Source organism: Pogona vitticeps, chromosome 7 (assembly GCF_051106095.1).
Source record: "Pogona vitticeps strain Pit_001003342236 chromosome 7, PviZW2.1, whole genome shotgun sequence".
NCBI classification, from domain to species: Eukaryota; Metazoa; Chordata; class Lepidosauria; order Squamata; family Agamidae; genus Pogona; species Pogona vitticeps.
The window spans coordinates 18,436,062-18,450,805 of NC_135789.1; the positions used below are offsets into that span (position 1 = coordinate 18,436,062).

Here is a 14,744-nt window from a genome sequence, read left to right on the forward strand (position 1 = left end):
CCTTCCTTGCACTGGATTCTGGTTTTTCACAGTCCAGGATGGATGAAACTCAGAAGGCTAGAAGTTACTTCCAAGTTATTGCTGTCATGTGCCATCTAGTCACTTCCAACGTATGGAGACCCTACATTTTGAGGTACAGTAGTACCTCGACTTATGAATGCCTCTACTTACAAACATTTCGCGTTACGAACAGCTCCGTTCGCAAAATTTTGCTTCAACTTGAGAACGGAGCTTCGACTTACGGACAAAAATATTCCTGCCCTTTTTTTGACCTAAATTCATCTTAGGTCAAAAGAAGAAAATTTTTTAAAAAAATTCTCCCTTTAGTGGTAGACTACAGATTAACCGGCTTTGCATTAGTTCCTATGTGAACTAATGCCTCTACTTGTGAACAGCGCCTCGACATGAACGAAAAACAGCCGGTATGGATTAAATGGTTTTCATTGCATTCCTATGGGAAATTTTGCCTCAATTTACAAACTTTTCGATGTACAAATGCCGTTCCAATACAGCTTAAGTTTGTAAGTCGAGGTACCACTGTTTATGAGATATTCATGGAGCGACTGACTTTTGGCCCTCTCTAGTGAGCTTCCATGGCCAAGCAGGGATTTGAACCCAGGTCTCTTGAGTTGTAGTCTGACATTATTATCCACTCCATTGCATTGATTCTCACTATTTCCAGGTAGGGCTGTCAGACAGTTCCAGTTACTCTCAACAGTACTGGACTCAATGGACTCAGTGCTGAAATAACTTCCTACTTATAACACTCCCTGCATTTGGAAATTGAGGGAGAAATCTTATGTAGAGGACAGACTGTATATCAATGGGGAGGACACCTGCTTTGCATAGAAAAGGCTCCACTCTCATTTCCAAGTATGTCTACAGAGGGCTAAGAAAGGTGTCTCAAACCATGGAGATTCCATGGCTGCCAGCCTGGGTTGGCAATAGACTCATAGAATCCTAGAATCCTGGAGTTGGAAGGAGACCCTCGAAGGCTATCGAGTCCAACTCCTTGCACAAGGCAGGAATTCAAATCCAAGCGGATCTGACAGAGGGTTGTCCCATTTTCCCTTGAATGCCTGCAGCGTGGGAGCGCTCACCACCTCCCAAGGTCATGGGTCCCATTGTCGTACTGCTCTAACAATTGTTTTTCCCAATATTCAGCCTAAATCTGGCTTTCGTCACTTGAACCCATTATTACGTGTCCTGCACTCTGGGAGGATAAAGAACAGATCCTGCCCCTCCTGTGTATCTTGTAAGTATTTGAAAAGTGCTATCGTATCTGGGTTATGACCTGGTAAAAGGCAGCTTGCTCTGTTCTGTGAGATCTGGCCCTTTCGCATCCATACCTCCTCTCTGAAGCTCTTCCCCACAGCCTTCTCTGAACTCCTCTAAATTCCCCCGCTCTCAACTTGTCCAGAGTCTCCACATGGCTCAGCAGAACTCCACAAGGAACCTCACTGTTGCCATGGGGACTGTGGTCGTCTCTTATGTTGCTGGGAAACCTTCTCTAGACCAAATACCTAGCTAATGTTCTGAGAATAGCCAAAAAGATAAGGACATCTGAAGAGCTCTTCTGGAGAAGACCAATGGCTTGTTGAGTACAAGATGGAGAACCTTCTTCCTATCGAGGCCTATGTTTCAGTTAGTACCCCAGAGAGGGTGGGTGAAGTTCAGAGTAAAACCATTGATGTATGTACCAACCATGCAGAATTGAAAAATGTCAAAAGGTAGAGACACACATCTAGGCATTTTCATCTTAGAACGGAAGGGGTCCTGTGGATCATCCAGTCCAGCCACTGTCAGGGAAGCCCATGGGAGAATTGAACTCCCAACCTCGAGCTCTGCAGCCAGAAACCTAAACCACCAAGCTATCCAGCAGTTCATTTTCTGTCTGCAGGTCATGCAAGATTTCCTCCATCAAGCTCTAGAGTAAGAAACACAGCTAGGCAAACCAAGTCATACCAGGAAACCAGAATCGGGAGGTGACCAAGGTGGCTTACGGAAATAGTCTATGCGGAGAGTCCAAAGCTCTGGTCTTAAATGGACTTAATCTCATCCAATTATCTATGTTTTGTTATGTTTTTGGCACTCTTTATTTTTTTATTTGTTAAAATTAAATTACATTTGTTTACATACAAAAAACCCCAAAACAAAACAAGACAATGGTCCCTCACCCCAGAGACCATCCATTAAGACAGTACACAGATATATTTTACAACATTTTCTTCATCTTTTAAAAATGACCCCTTATCCCTTCCAGAAATACATATATGCTTGACTTGGCTTTTGTCCTTTTCCTTTATTCAATATGGCATTTATAAAGTCATCCCATATCTTATTAAATGTATTAAACTTTATCACGCATTTTAAAACTCAATTTCAGATGTCAGTTTATCTTTATTCCAGAGTTCATTATGTATATCATTCATGTGAATGAAAAATCCAGTTCTTCGTACCGTTTCTTGCTATAAGTAATTGAGCAGTTGTTAAATTTATAATTGTCTCTTTTAGTTATTAACGTTATGATTATTAACAATAATACAGTAACGCTGTTCTTGATGATGCTTCAATGGTGACTTCAGGAAGGCTTTTAACAATACTAAGTGAATCTTGGAACCCCATTTCAACAGAAATGTGAATCTTTTTAAAGTTTTCAAGTCTTAATCACTTAATTGTATTTTAAATAATATATTGTTTAATTTATCTTTTAATATTTAATTTACTGTGTTTTAAAATTGTGTGAATTTTAATGATGTGAGCTACTTTGGGTCCCTTGTTGGAGAAATGCAGCATATAAATAAAACAAATAAATAACAAATAAATATTTATTTTATCTTAATTTCTTTAAAAACGTCCTCCAGAATCTTTGTATTACTTCACATTCCCATAAGTACAGATATGTACCTAATTCCAGCAACTCTCAGAATATTTAGAATCCATTTTGTTTGATTTTATCAGTGTTAAATACCATCTCCACATTATTCATAGCCATTCTCTTCTCCGGATTCCCAGAGGCAGTTCGTGTCATTCTGGCAACTCCTGCGATGTTGCTGGAACCAGTTGTATTGGCTTTTGCCTTTCCAATGGACTATTTTAGCAATGTGAAGAGGGGGGATCTGCTGCTTGAGTAACAGCTTATCCTCCATATTATTTTACCCAGTGTCGAAACAACAGCGGAAGTAGCAGTTACCGGTTGTGACAACCCCAGACCTACTGGAGTATGCCACCATGTATTTATGCTGCCACCAACCATTCCCTATAAGGAGTCACACAGACCAGGAATGGATTTTAATAAATAAAAGAACAAGGTTTATTGAAATTACAAACAGGATAAATAAAAGAATCAGGTAAATAGGATAATGTAACGTGGCATAACCCCAATCACACACATATAACAGATTGGTTCCCACAGAACCCTTTAAGGTAACGCACAGACCCTGAACCTATCAGTTCTGGCTACCTAAATAGAAACCTGAACCTATCAGGTATGTACCAACTGACACACAGTTGTACTCAGTCTGACACACAGACTCCAACTCTTCTCCACACAAGCTTCAAATATATATACAGTACAGCTCCTCCCCCCTGATGTCCCGCCTTCCACTCCCCATAGGATGGAACTTTCCCTCCAAACCCATGACAGACAGGTACCATCAGTGCTGTATGTGACACCTCCCCTCTTTATAAGTTGTTTTGCAGGGGAAAAGCTAAAGTGCTTTTCTCCAAAAAAACAACCAGGATCAAAACATATAACAGTTAAACATTATCATCCACAATCCCATACTTACACTCTAGGTTAAACATATCAATTAGGCATTTAAACATTAACATTTACAATACATTAAGTTACCTTTATTAATACAAACCAAGCCTGTTCAATAAACAGGTACATTTAACTTTTGGTCACCAAAATATATACATAGTCCATGGTTTCTTCGCCGTCTTCACTCTTCGGGTCTTCTTGACAATGCGTCAGCAACACAGTTCATTGACCCTCTGACCACCTTCACTTCAAAGTCATAATCTTGCAGGTTTAAAGCCCACCTCATAAGTTTACCATTATGGGTTTTCATTGTCTTTAACCACTGCAGTGGTGAGTGGTCAGTGCACAGAACAAAATGTCTTCCCCAGATGTAAGGTTTGGCCTTCTGAATCGCGTATACTATGGCCAGGCACTCCTTTTCCACGGTTGCCAAATGTCTCTCACCTTTCTGGAGTTTCCTACTCAGGTAGGACACTGGATGCTGGTCACCATTTTCATCCTCCTGGCAAAGAACTGCTCCTACCCCGCTGTTAGACGCATCGGTGTAGATGATGAACTCTCGATCGAAGTCTGGAGCACGCAGCACTGGATAATGGACGAGCGCCTCCTTCAACCTCTGGAACGCCGCCTCACAGTCGCTGGTCTACGGGATGCGGTCATCAGTCTTCTTCCGCGTCAGATCGGTCAGCGGAGTCGCCATCTCGCTAAACCTCGGGATGAACTTTCTGTAGTAGCCCACCAACCCAAGAAATGATTTGACTTTTTTCTTGGTGCTGGGTCTGGGCCAATCACGAACGGCTTCTATCTTGGCCTCTAGGGGTTTGATCACTCCTCCCCCTACTATGTGACCCAAGTATTTTATTTCTGGGCTACCCAGCTGCAGTTTGTTCTCTTTACAGGGCCTAGGCCAAAGCACTTCCTCCCCTGGGTTAAAGTGCCTCTCCCTGGCTTTCTGGTCATACCAGGTTTTCTGTCTGACCTTCTGAGCTTGCAGGTTTTCTGCTGCTAGCTCTAGGTTTCTCTTCAGGTCATCAATTAAAGAGTCTATATATGTCACAACGTCTTGTGGGTCATCCTGGGTGATCTGCTCCCAATTTTGTTTGATTAAATCAAGTGGACCTTTCACTTTTCTCCCAAACAAAAGTTCAAACGGACTGAACCCGGTACTGGCTTGTGGCACTGATCGATAAGCAAACAAAAGGGATTGCAGTTTCTGGTCCCAATTGTTTGGATTCTCTGCCAAGTAAGCCCTAATCATGCGCATCAGAGTCCCATTGAACTTCTCCGTTAACCCATTACTTTCGGGGTGATAGGCAGTGGTTTCCTTGTGTTTAATTCCACAGATTTGCCATAACCGTTTCATGAGCTTTGATGTAAACGATGTGCCCAAATCTGTGATTATTTCTGAGGCAAATCCCATCCTGGACATATACCCCACCAAGGCATCTGCCACTGTGTTAGTTTCGATGTTAGTCAAGGGTATGGCTTCGGGGTATCTCGTGGCATGGTCCACAATGGTGAGAATGAACCGGTTCCCCCTCTTTGTGGCCTTGGGCAAAGGTCCCACAATATCCACTCCTATACATTTGAACGGGGTGTCAATCACAGGCAAAGGGCACAACTTCGCTTTGGTCCTGTCACGGTTATTCCCCTGCCTCTGACACACATCACATTGTTTACAGAACTCCTTGATCTGCTTCCCTATGTCAGGCCAGTAAAAATTTTGTGTGATTCTCTGCTGTGTTTTGTTCACCCCTAAGTGCGCAGCAAACATGTCAGAGTGCCCCCTTTGTAAGATCATGGGGCGATACTTTTCAGGTACCACTAGCTGACTTCTGATCCCATCTCCCCCTTTTGAGATATTCATTAGGGTCTCTCTATATAAAATTCCCTTTTTCTCGCGAAATCTCGCTGTGGTTTCAGGTGTTAGCTGGGTGTCTGTCACCTTTTCAAAACACTTTTGGAGAGTGGCGTCTGCCTTTTGCTCTTGGCCAAATTTGCTGTCCGTGGTTAAGGTTTCTGCCACGGCTTCGGGACTACCCTCACCTGCTTCCACCTCGGGCTCGTCAGTACCCCCCTGAACTGTCCCCGTGGTAGCTTGTGAGCGTGTAATCACTAGCACCCGTTTCACATGTTCAGCCAGGTCATTTCCCACGAGCACGGCTGCTGGCAGAGTCGATGAAATCGCTGTGACAAACCCAGACCTACTGGGATATGTCACACAGTTACACTAAGCTGCCACCAACCATTCCCTGTAAGAAGTCACACAGACCAGGGATGGATTTTTAAACAATAAAAAGAATAAGGTTTATTTTAAATACACACAGGGAAAAATAAAACAATCAGGTGCATAAGATAAAGTAACATGGCTTAGTTTCACTCATACAAACACACAGTTTGGTTCACACAGAACCTTAACTTTAAGCACAGACCCTGAACCTATCAGTTCTGGCTAACCAACAGACACCTGAACCTATCAGGTTGGTACTCTGACACACAGTAGTACCCTGTCTGACACACAGACTCCCACAACAGCTTCTTCTTCCCAGCTGCTGCTTCGTCACAACCCAGTGTCTCACAGTGTCTCTCTTCTCACCACACAGGCATCACATATTTATACAGTACAGCCCCTCCTCCTGATGTCCCGCCTTCCACTCCCCATAGGATGGAACTTTCCCTCCAAACCCATGACAGACAGGTAACATCAGTGCTGTATGTAACACCTCCCCTCTTTATAAGTTGTTTTGTAGGGGGAAAGCTAAAAGTGCTTTTCACCAAAAAACAACCTGTATGAAACATACAACAACAGTTATACATACCATATTATACTTACTCATACTTACATTCTAAGTTAAACCATAGCAAATAGGCATTTAAACATTTACCATATACATTACATCAATTTACCTTTATTCATACAAACCAAATTCAAAACCAGGTACATTTACTTTTGGTCAACATATATACACATATAGTCCATGTTTCTTTCGCCGTCTTCATTCTTCAGGTCTTCTTGATAAGGCGTCAGCAACACAGTTCACTGACCCTCTGACCACCTTCACTTCAAAGTCATAGTCCTGTAGGTTTAAAGCCCACCTCATAAGTTTGCTATTGTGGGTTTTCATTGTCTTTAACCATTGCAATGGTGAATGGTCAGTACACAAAATAAAATGTCTTCCCCAGATGTAAGGCTTGGCCTTCTGGATCGCGTAGACTATGGCCAAACACTCCTTCTCCACGGTTGCCAAATGTCTCTCACCTTTTTGAAGTTTCCTACTCAGGTAGGACACTGGATGCTGGTCACCATTCTCATCCTCCTGGCACAGAACTGCTCCTACCCCGCTGTTAGACGCATCGGTGTAGATGATGAACTCCCGGTCGAAGTCTGGAGCCCGCAGGACAGGATAGTTGATTAACGCCTCCTTCAACCTCTGGAACGCCGCCTCACAGTCGCTGGTCCACGGGATGCGGTCATCAGCCTTCTTCCTCGTCAGATCGGTCAGCGGAGCCGCAATCTCGCTAAACCTCGGGATGAACTTTCTGTAGTAGCCCACCAACCCAAGAAATGATTTGACTTTTTTCTTGGTGTTGGGTCTGGGCCAATCACGAACAGCTTCTATTTTGGCCTCCAGGGGTTTTATCACTCCTCCCCCTACCATGTGACCCAAGTATTTTATTTCTGAGCTACCCAGCTGACACTTGCTGGCCTTTACTGTTAGCCCTGCTGCACTTAACCTCTGCAGCACTAATTCCAGGTGTATCAGGTGATCTTCCCAGGTATTACTGAAGATCCCTATGTCGTCAATATAGGCCACTGTAAAGTCACTGAGCCCTGCCAAGGTCTGGTCCATCAGCCTTTGGAATGTGGCTGGTGCATTTCTGAGACCAAAGCTCAGGACTCGAAACTCATAGAGACCAAAAGGGCTGCAAAAGGCAGTCTTTTCTTGATCCCTGGGATCAATTCTTAATTGCCAATATCCCTTTACCAGGTCCAATGATGAGATGAACCGACAACCCCCTATGGTTTCAATCAGGTTGTCTAGCCTGGGCATTGGGTAGGCATCAGGAGTGGTTACACGGTTTAATTTCCTGTAATCGACACAAAACCTAATGCTCCCATCAGGCTTGTCCACAAGGACTATCGGAGAGGACCAAGGACTAGAAGAGGGGACGATTATGTTCTCCCTCAGCATTTCGTCCAGCTCCTTCCGCACCTTGTCCCTATAGGGTCCCGTTACTCGGTATGGGGATACTGCCTGCGGGGGTGCATCCCCTGTGTGGATCCGATGCATCACTCCCTTCACTATCCCCGGCTTGTTGGAAAACACCTGTTGATATTTACTAAGCAGCATTTTTAGTTCTTGCTGCTGGTCTTGGGTGAGTGCAGGACTGATCTTTACCTCCTCTGGGTTGTATTTTACTTCCCCTCTACCCTCCCAGAAGGGTAATTCAGCTTCCTCACTCTCAGCTGCTTTTATCGCGAATAAAACCCTCTGTTCCCCTCTGTAGTAGGGTTTTAGGGCATTCACATGAACCACCCTCCTTGCTTGGTTCTCCTCCTGCTCTATTAGGTAGTTCAGGTCTGACATCTTGGAAATGACCCTATATGGTCCTGCCCATTTGAGCTGCAGTTTATTCTCTCTGCAGGGCCTAAGCCAAAGCACTTCCTCCCCTGGGTCAAAGTGCCTCTCTCTAGCTTTGTGGTCATACCATGTTTTCTGTCTGACCTTCTGAGCTTGCAGGTTTTCTGCTGCCAGCTCTAGATTTCTCTTTAGGTCATTTATCAAAGTGTCTATGTATGTCACCACGTCTTGTGGGTCATCCTGGGTGATCTGCTCCCAATTTTGTTTGATCAAATCAAGGGGCCCTTTCACCCCTAAGTGTGCAGCAAACATGTCAGAGTGACCCCTTTGTAAGATCATGGGGCGATACTTTTCAGGTACCACCAGCTGACTTCTGATCCCTTCTCCCCCTTTTGAGATATTCCTCAGGGTTTCTCTATATAAAATCCCCTTTTTCTCCAGAAATCTCACTGGGGTTTCAGGTGTTAGCTGGGCGTCAGTCACCTGTTCAAAACACTTTTGGAGAGTGGCGTCTGCCTTTTGCTCCTGTCCAAATCTGCTGTCTGTGGTTAAGGTTTCCACCACAGCTTCTGAACTCCCCTCTGCTTCCGTCTCTGGCTCATCATTACCCCCCTGAACTGTCCCTGTGGTGGCTTGTGAGCGTGTAATCACTAGCACCCGTTTCACATGTTCAGCCAGGTCATTTCCCACGAGCACGGCTGCTGGCAGAGTCGATGAAATCGCTAGCCGCCAAGCTCCCCTCCAGCCTTGAAAGTTGACAGGTACCTCTGCTACTGGCAGAGAGATTACCTGCCCCTCAATCCCTGCCACCTTTATGCTCTCATTTGGGATTATATACTCCCTAGGAATGATATCTGGATGGCATAGGGTTACCTGGGAACAAGTGTCCCGCAGCCCCCTATACTGACGGTCAAGTATTCCTACGTCCACCCCTGCTGTCTCAAACAACTGGGAATCTGTTTTCACCAGCAAGCAGCGCTTTACCTCCACAAGAGGACCATTTTCCTCAGCCTGATCAACAGAGGTAGCTGTTCCAGACTGAGTAGCCATGGCAACAGGCTCCCTCAGTGACACTGAGCCTTGCTCTTTCTGGACACAGAACACAGCTTTTGGCTTGGTCCCACTAGACTCCTGAGGCACCATTCCTTTTAGCTGCTTTAATTTCTCACAATCTGAGATTAGATGACCCTTTCCCTGACAGAAATAACATTTTCTGGTGTATTTTGATTCTCTCTCATCTTGTTTTGGTTTTCCCTCCAAAATCTGAGGTCTTAGTTTCATGTCTGAGGGCTTCCTTTCACCATGGGCCCCTCCCCCTTGCTGGCTTTTCCCTGGTCCCTGAGAGTACTTGCTGTAGGTTTCTTTGGGTTTACCTACAGATTTCCCCTCACCCAAGGGCTTTCTTATTTGAGAAATAAAATCTGTGATCTCTGCGGCTGCTGCCACAGATTTCGGTTTCCTTTCCCTCACCTGGAATTTCAATTCCCCATGCAGGACTGAATAGAACTGTTCCAGCGCTATCAAATCTTTAAGCTGCTCATAGGTCTCTGTCCCCTCCTGCGATAGCCATTTCTCAAGCAGCCTCACCAATTGGGCCCCCACTTGGGTAAAAGTCTGCTCTGGCTTTTTGGTGAGGGACCTGAATCTTTGTCTCAGCTGCTCCGCATTTATCCCATGTCTGGCAAACACCAGTTTTTTAAATTCTGCAAAATCTTTCATCAGTTCCTCAGGCATCTCGGCATAGACCTCAGCCAGGCTACCACTGATTAAAGATCGCATGATGGTCATCTTCTCAGTTTCCCTCACTGAGAAGTCCACAAACGCTCTTTCCACTAAGGAAAAGAACACCTCAGGACAATCTCCCTTGTGGTACACAGGGAATTTCTTCAGGTCAGCCTTAGACAGTTGGCCTCCCTCAGAATCCCTATTGTTATTATTGTTCTGATTCATCAGTTCCAATTTTTTTAATTCAAACGCCATTCTTTCTTTTTCCAGAGCAATTTTCTCTCTCTCCATTCTTTCTTCCCTCTCCATTCTCTCTCTCTCTCTCTCTAACTCAAATTGCCGCTGTTTCTCTCTTTCCCTTTCTTCTCTTTCCCTTTCCCTTTCCTCCACTTCAAATTGCCTCATCCTCAGTTCATGCTGTTGGGCTATGAGCAATTTTCTAAGTTCTGGGTTCTGCTCTCCTGTGCTGTCACCTTGCACTGAGCCAAATTCATCCTCAGAACCTTGGTCAATCTGGGGGTCTTTCACATCACTCATTTCTGCCATCTGGCTTCGAGTCAAGGGCATAATCCCCCCTCAGAACAGGCTGCTTTAAAAAGTCAAGCCTCAAAATAAAACGACCACTTTTTTCCTTTTTGCCTCAGAACCAGCTCTCCCTAGAGATTGCTGCTGTTCTTCAGCACTAAACTTGCAACAGTATCGAGTCAGAGCCTACCCCCCTCTGCTGGGCCTCTCAGCTGGCAAGCTAGATCACTGTTGCTACGCAGTTTTGCCTCAGCTTTTTCCCGCCAAAACCAGGCTGCCTCAGAGCACCTTAGTCTAAGTCACCCCAGTTGGCACGTTCTTCTACTAGCGCACCTCCCCGTGAGGTACACCTAGAAGATTACCTACGCGCCTCAGACTGTCCCTGACTAGACCCCCCTTGCTCTGGGCACACTTGCCAAGGCTTTGCTGGACCGCTGGACAACTGGACCAGTCGTATCCCACACGCTGGACACCAATCAATGTGACAAACCCAGACCTACTGGGATATGTCACACAGTTACACTAAGCTGCCACCAACCATTCCCTGTAAGAAGTCACACAGACCAGGGATGGATTTTTAAACAATAAAAAGAATAAGGTTTATTTTAAATACACACAGGGAAAAATAAAACAATCAGGTGCATAAGATAAAGTAACATGGCTTAGTTTCACTCATACAAACACACAGTTTGGTTCACACAGAACCTTAACTTTAAGCACAGACCCTGAACCTATCAGTTCTGGCTAACCAACAGACACCTGAACCTATCAGGTTGGTACTCTGACACACAGTAGTACCCTGTCTGACACACAGACTCCCACAACAGCTTCTTCTTCCCAGCTGCTGCTTCGTCACAACCCAGTGTCTCACAGTGTCTCTCTTCTCACCACACAGGCATCACATATTTATACAGTACAGCCCCTCCTCCTGATGTCCCGCCTTCCACTCCCCATAGGATGGAACTTTCCCTCCAAACCCATGACAGACAGGTAACATCAGTGCTGTATGTAACAATCGCTAGCCGCCAAACCCCCCTCCAGCCTTGAAAGCTCACAGGTACCTCAGCTACTGGCAGTGAGATCACCTGCCCCTCAATCCCTGCCCCCTTCAAGCTCTCATTTGGGATTATATACTCCCTAGGAATAATGTCTGGATGGCACAGGGTCACCTGGGAACAAGTATCCCTTAGCCCCCTATACTGATGGTCAAGTATTCCTACGTCCACCCCTGCGGTCTCAAACAATTGTGAATCTGTTCTAACTAGTCAGCAGCGCTTGACCTCCACAAGAGGACCATTTTCCTCAGCCTGATCAGCAGATGTAACAGGTCCAGAGTGAGTCGCCATGGCAACAGGCTCCCTCAGTGGCAAGGAGCTTTGCTCTGTCTGGACACAGAACACAGCTTTTGGCTTGGTTCCACTCAAATCATGAGGCAAATTTCCCTTTAGCTGCTTTAATTTCTCACACTCTGAGATTAGATGGCCCTTTCCTTGACAGAAATAACATTTTCTGCTGTACTTGGAGTCTTTCTCATCTGGTTTTGGTTTTCCCTCCAAAATCTGAGGTCTTTGTGGTTTCATGTCTGAGGGCTTCCCTTCAACATGGGCCCCTCCCCCTTGCTGGTTTTTCCCTGGTCCCTGAGAGTACCTGCTGTAGGTTTCTTTGGGCTTACCCACAGTTTTCCCCTCAGCACCTAAGGGCTTTCTTATTTGGTAAATAAAATCTGCGATCTCTGCCGCTTCTGTCACCGATTTCGGTCTCCTCTCCCTCACCTGGAACTTCAGTTCCCCATGCAGGACTGAATAAAACTGTTCCAGCGCTATCAGGTCTTTGAGCTGCTGGAAGGTCTCTGTCCCCTCCTGAGACAGCCATTTCTCTAGCAGCCTCACCAGTTGGGCCCCCACTTGGGTAAAAGTCTGCTCTGGTTTTTTGGTGAGTGACCTGAATCTTTGCCTCAGCTGTTCCGCATTTATCCCATGTCGGGCAAACACCAGTTTTTTAAACTCAGCGAAATCTTTCAGCAGTTCCACTGGCATCTCTGCATAGACTTCTGCCAGGCTGCCACTGATTAAAGATCGCATAATGGTCATCTTCTCAGTTTCCCTTACTGAGAAGTCCACAAACGCTCTTTCCACGAGGGAAAAGAACACCTCAGGGCAATCTCCCTTGTTGTACACAGGGAATTTCTTCAAGTCAGTTTTAGACAATTGGCCCACCTCAGAATCTCTATTGTTATTATTATTCTGGTTCATCATTTCCAATTTTCTTAACTCAAACGCCATCCTTTCTTTTTCCAGAGCAATTTTCTCTCTCTCTCTCTCTAATTCAAATTGTCTTTGTTTCTCCCTTTCCTCCATTTCAAATTGTCTTTGTTTCTCTTCCCTTTCTATTTCCCTCATCCTCAGTTCATGCTGTTGGGCTAGGAGCATTTTTCTGAGTTCTGGGTTCTGTTCTCCCGTGCTCTCCTCCTGCACTGAGCCAAATTCCTCCTCAGAACCTTGGTCTACCTGTGGTTCTCTCACTTCACCCATTTCTGCCATTTGGCTTCGAGTCAAGGGCATAATCTCCCCAGAACAGGCTGCCTTCAAAAGTCAAGCCTCAAAATAAAATGACGACTTTTTTCCTTTTGCCTCAGAAACAGCCGTCTATAGATTGCTGCTGTTCCTTCAGCACCAACTTGCAACTGTTGCCAGGCAGAATTCACCCCCTCTGCTAGGCCTCTCAGCAGACAGGCTAGATCACTGTTACTTCACACAGCTTTGCCTCAGCTCTTTCCCGCCAAAACGGGTTGCCTCAGAGCTCCCTAATCTAGTCTCCCCAATCTGAGTTGGCACGTTCTTCCACTAGCGTACCTCCCCGTGAGGTAAGCCTAGAAGATTACCTACGCGCCCTCAGATTGTCCCTGACTAGACCCCCCTTGCTCTGGGCACACTTGCCAAGGCTTTGCTGGACCACTGGACAACTGGACTAGTCGTATCCCACACGCTGGACACCAATCAATGTGACAACCCCAGACCTACTGGAGTATGCCACCATGTATTTATGCTGCCACCAACCATTCCCTATAAGGAGTCACACAGACCAGGAATGGATTTTAATAAATAAAAGAACAAGGTTTATTGAAATTACAAACAGGATAAATAAAAGAATCAGGTAAATAGGATAATGTAACGTGGCATAACCCCAATCACACACATACAACAGATTGGTTCCCACAGAACCCTTTAAGGTAACGCACAGACCCTGAACCTATCAGTTCTGGCTACCTAAATAGAAACCTGAACCTATCAGGTATGCACCAACTGACACACAGTTGTACTCAGTCTGACACACAGACTCCAACTCTTCTTCTCCACACAAGCTTCAAATATATATACAGTACAGCTCCTCCCCCCTGATGTCCCGCCTTCCACTCCCCATAGGATGGAACTTTCCCTCCAAACCCATGACAGACAGGTACCATCAGTGCTGTATGTGACACCGGTTATAAGTCTTTGCTCGATTGGCGTAGAGCATGATGCCAGAGGCTACTTCTGACAGTGGGAGAGGTCATTGCACCTCACTAGGTAGATACCACCCGCCTTAAGCTTGGCAGCCCCCAGCCAATAAGGTGCTACCTCGCCATGGTCTGTTAACCTCACGGGGTGCGTGGGTTTTGGGTAAAACCCAACAAGCAGATCGATAACCATGCACCATGCAACAATCGTAAGAAAACTTCTGCCCTAAAGCTGGGCACCTGGAATGTACGGACAACGACCCTTGGCTTTTCTGACTACGGCTTTCCTGATGACCTGCAGGAAACAGACAATGTGCGCAAGACAGCTGTCATTGACATGAATCTGAGTAGACTGCAGATGGACATTGTTGTCTTGCAAGAGATGAGATTGCCAGACTCAGGATCTATCAAAGAAAAAAAAACCTTCTCATTCTTCTGGCAGGGAAAACATTCGAATGAGACCAGGGAATATAGTGTTGGCTTTGCAGTCAGAACTACTCTTCTGAGATGCATTGTTCCACCTACTGTGGGAAGTGAAAGAATCCTGGTCTCTACAGCTCCACTCATCAGCAGGACCAGTAACCCTCATTAGTGCATATGCACCAACACTGTCATCCACTACAGAAATGAAAGACAAATTCTATGATGA

At 45.4% G+C, this 14,744-nt stretch overlaps 1 long non-coding RNA gene across 12 annotated transcripts in view; it reads left to right on the forward strand.

Annotated features, from left to right (window-relative positions):
* LOC110079281 (uncharacterized) overlaps positions 1 to 14,744 on the forward strand; it is a 155,863-nt gene that overhangs the window by 13,522 nt on the left and 127,597 nt on the right. Inside the window, exons 3-4 of one of the 12 annotated variants that reach the window (XR_013537953.1) lie at positions 1,165 to 1,255; positions 1,901 to 2,825. The exons of 10 other annotated variants lie outside the window; for them this stretch is intronic. This is a non-coding gene — a long non-coding RNA (uncharacterized LOC110079281). Of the gene's footprint in view, positions 1 to 1,164; positions 1,256 to 1,900; positions 2,826 to 14,744 lie in introns of those variants that run through there. One more of the 12 variants, XR_013537951.1, reaches the window with a different exon arrangement.